General features: G+C 32.2%; 1 pseudogene; it reads left to right on the forward strand.

Annotated features, from left to right (window-relative positions):
- The first annotated feature begins 461 nt into the window (after positions 1–461).
- LOC110714133 lies at positions 462–3,331 on the forward strand (annotated as a pseudogene).
- Positions 3,332–4,756: the final 1,425 nt, after the last annotated feature.

Raw genomic sequence — 4,756 nt, forward strand, 5'->3', positions numbered from 1 at the left:
CTTTATATGATTTTTATTTTTTAATATTTCTTTTCAATATACTCCTATACTTTTTTTTTTAATCAAAAATTCTTAAACACCTAAGAAAACTATTCTTAATTACTTTAAATCAATTGTAAATAAATAGTAATAAATATTGAGACAAACTTATAACAATTTACCATATAAATCGAACTACTAGTATAAAATATTGAGTATTTAAAAAGTCCGTTCAATTAAAAAAAAAAAACTCCGCAAATCCCATCTCATTAGTTTTTTTTTTTTGACAAGCCCATCTCATTAGTAGCTTTCTCGTCTTGAACAGTTTATTCAATTTCCAGCTAGGCATTATCTCAATAACACCATAGTGCGCGCACCCCCTACCCCTACCCGTACCCCCTCCGCATATCTCTCTGTCCATATTTTTTATATTTCCTTATATAAATACTCTTTTATTATTCCTCTTCTATTTTTCTCTCTTTCTCTTCTCCTCTTTTAGTCTCCTCCTTCATACATGTACTTAACAGTATTACTTGTATATAGTATGAGAATGTTTGCATAATAATAGAGTTCTAGGAACTAAACGTTGAAGAATTTGACTGTTTATGACTGTTACTATTGCATTGTACAGTATTTAACTTTTTCTTAAGCATGATTAACATAATTCCATGTGATGATATAATGATCATGATTAGATTAACCGAACCTTTTGGTTTTTTATTTAGATTTTAGAACATGCATGCAAGAAATTTGTAAGAATTGTCGAATACAGTTGCAGGAGGAGGAAGGTTTAGACCATCATCAGGTTTATTGAATGCACCTGCCTATCCAGGTTCATCTTCATCACCATACTTTCATCAGCCTTCTGCTCAACCGCCCTACCCTTATTCAGCTTATGGGTGAGTTATTATGTTAATTACTTAATAGTTTTATGCTTCTAATTATCTGAATTCTTAATAGATTAATAGGACATCCGTTTTTATTAAACAGAAAAATCTTAATGGAACGAAGAGAATAATTAACAAAAATAAGTTACTTGTAATTGTATAGTAGCTGCATTGTATATATTGAAATAGTTGTTATACTCATTTGAGGGGTGAGCTTGTTATTGGATGAATAAATGATCAAAATAAAAATATCACGGCCCCCATTTCCAGATACCTCAATGGTACTGATGTTGGAGCCAATAAAAATACCCTGGCATGCAATTTTTTATTTTTTTTATTAAAAGATAAAGATTGGTCAAAGACCCAAACTACTGTATTTGACTGCATAATGGTTGGCAAAGTGTTGCTTCACAGAGAGAGGGAGAGAATCAAGAGAGAGGAATTGATGTGAATGGGCAAATGCTGTTTTCTTTAAAGTTACCATTATTGGAGTCTGTCTAATTCAAATTTTCTTTTCATATTTACATTATATAATTTCTAGCAAACCTTCAACTATCTACAATTCCACATGTTATTCAAAAATCCCACATTTACTAAGTACAAGTATTTTACCATAGTACGGAAATACGATATACAATGAATTGCACGATATTTAGCTGGCATTTAGAAATAACTTGAACAACTTAGTGATTTATTGTAATGTACAACGATTACATATGATATGTGGTGGTTTAAATTTGTTGTCCTAGATCAAATTTCAAAATTTACTAATCCAATATGTTTCACTTTGTTTTTTTGTCATTGATTATTTGCAGATTCACTGGGTATGCACATGATATGATACAATGTACCATCATATGGTAAGTAGTACTAGCTGCATGCATTACTCTATTATATGTAACTTCTTTCACTTTTATTTTATTTGTCAAATTTAAATCTTTTGAGTCACAGAATTACTATGGTGTATATGGACAACAATTTACACCTTACTACCCAACAACCGGAGGAGGAGCAGCAGCAACAGGAGGTGGTTCGGGGGCAATAGGGTACTTTCCCAATTATTACCCATATTATGGGCCATATGCCCAAAGTATCCAAGGTCATGGTTTTGGAGTCCAATATCCTCAGACGGTACAACAATACCCTATATTACCCCAGCATCTCAACTCCGCCGGGATCTTATCAGATCACTTCCCTCTTCAACTATGGCTTTGCCTACGACTACTACTTCCGCAGGTACGTAGTAATTTTTATTTTTTATCATATATACATCTTTTATAGGTAGTCGCCTTACCTTTGGGATTGATTACGATTTTAATTGTTATGTTGTTTACCTCTACATACATTTTCATTCTCTCTTGATTTCTATTGTGGTAAAAAATGATGTGGCTCCACATCATTTGTTGTGCATTCTGTACTTTAGAGCGCTAAAATACATGGAGTATGACAATGGTCCTTTGTACCATATGAAATGATGTTTATGCTCTGCCTAAATGGTCAATGTTGGCTTAGTTTTTACTTTGGTCCCGAATATTAAGCTTAGATCATTTTTTCATCTTTTGAAAAAGTCTATTCCTCTAAAGTACCAAGATCGGTAAAATAAGAACATATGGCAACATTAACATCCCTAATGACTAATTAAACTTAAGTATGGGCAGTATGGATATTTAACCCCTTATTATTCAATCCTAACTAATTATTTTCATAACTTTTAACTTTATAATAATTATTTTGTGTTGGTATAGGAAAGGTAGTACGGAGTAATATCTCAACTTATAATATTGGGTGCAGGTGTGACAACAACGGTAGGGGTACCAGTTGTATCTGCAGGTCATCCTCAAGCCATAACCACTGGAGCAACTACTGAACAAATCTCATCTACCTAGCAGTTGTCCAATGTTATAAACACTAACACATTTCGCCATTAGTCATGATATGCGCGACAGCAAGAGCTTCAAGAATGTATGATCGGATTTTGATCATCTAACACCATTGTGCGCGATCACTCTACCGATCAATAGCTAGTTTTTTTACACGTCAGCATTCCGTTATCATACGTGTTTCATTTTTAGAAATATAGTTAGTTGTAGGAGTCATTTAGGAACAATAGGAAGGATGGTTAGGAGGAAATTATATAAGTTAATTTATTTTTTTTAAGCATATTTTTATAAGGTTGGAATCACATATTGGCATTGGTTTCAACCTTGGATACTCCTATATATGCCATGGAATGCATACAGCATCTCTAGGGCATAATCTTGTTCATATGGTAGGAGCAGAATTTTTAATAGTTGGTTCAAAAGGTTGGTTTTATGACTTTTGAGCCAAGAATTTGTTGGTTTTAATTATTTTATTTATAGGTGAAATTGGGAGGGGGAGATAGGGCTCAAACTCCTTGCCAAATAGTCAGGGTAACCAATGTAGGGCCATTTAAGTCCTTGATTGATCCAATTGTATTGTTAATTGAAAAAAAAAATATATATTTAAAGGACCAGCTTGGATGGTTTGTCTACTTTAAATTCTTGTAGCAATTCTTTTATTCGTTCAAATCTAATTTGTATTATTCATAATTAATATACATTTTGTCGCATTAGCATATGATTGACATATTTCATAGTATGTACGAGTAATATTATCGTTCTTTCTTATTTGATTTTTTTCAAAAGTTAGTTGAGGTTTACTCATTACACCCACGTTTTGTTCTCATCTTTAACCCTGATGCCCTAAAGCAATTTTAATTGAAGAAGAATACAAAGTTAAACATAAAAGAGAAAAGATGTTAATTATATGAGATTCTCATTTACAAACAAACTATACGAGTACATGAAACCCCTTTTTGGCTGTAAAACTCGACTTCCTTTTTTCTTGTTGTGTAGGATAATTAATCTGTCTTCATGTATGACTTTGGTCTAGTCTTTGTCTCCTTTTTAAGGAGCTACCTGTAGAATGAAATTGGTATCCAAGGGATCTTTAAAATAAAATGTAAAATTTTCAGTGATTATCGATCTCTAATTATAAGTTGAGCATGCAAGTCTACATCATATGTAATGGTCATGATTCCATAGGATTCCTACCACACTTGACGAAGAGGTTTCTAGTGTAAAAAGAGAAAGTAAAGGTATGGTATGTAAGAATCCTAAGCATATAGTAGTATCACAACACAATATACACAGTTCATGTATAACTTTTTTTACAAGCTCGTGTCAAAGTATCAAAATCCGACACATCTAGTATCAAATGTCAAATGATAAAGTATGTCATTACAAATTTATACGAAAATTAGATGCATAATTTTTGGCCGTTTGCTGATTGCTAATATTACTACTATTTTTACAAGTTGTTTTAAATTTTTTATCAATGGTTATGATTGCGGGTAATTGGCACGATTGCACTCAAAATTGAATTGGTAAGGATTCCACCAACTTGACTGAGTTCCTTTTTAAGCACTACAAATAGCAAAGCTAGTTGTAGCTCATACCAAATTTCTTAAGTTTCACTTCTTCCAAATGTATAACCGTTTGCCATCATTTGAATTTTGGTCAGCTAACATGTGAGATACTAGCCATTTTCTTTGCTTTTTAAACGTTACCATATCATTATTATTCAATATTCATCATGTTCCTTTTATTTTAATTTGTACGTTCTATCTTATAATTTCACAAATAAGACACCTTTTAAATTTTGAATGGAGCTAGATTTTCTAATTCACTAGGGGATTAAAAATCTATTTAAAGTTTTTTTTTTTTTTTTTTTGAGAACAACCGGGCATATAATTCATTCAAAGCAAGCTTATCCATCAATACATAAGGTGCAATATCGGGGGGCTATGACTAACCCAGATTTGCTTATCACCAAAAGGGAAGAACCTAGCTAAAAGATTGTGGAACCAT

This window comes from Chenopodium quinoa, unplaced genomic scaffold, assembly GCF_001683475.1.
Source record: "Chenopodium quinoa cultivar QQ74 unplaced genomic scaffold, ASM168347v1, whole genome shotgun sequence".
Classification (NCBI taxonomy): Eukaryota; Viridiplantae; Streptophyta; class Magnoliopsida; order Caryophyllales; family Amaranthaceae; genus Chenopodium; species Chenopodium quinoa.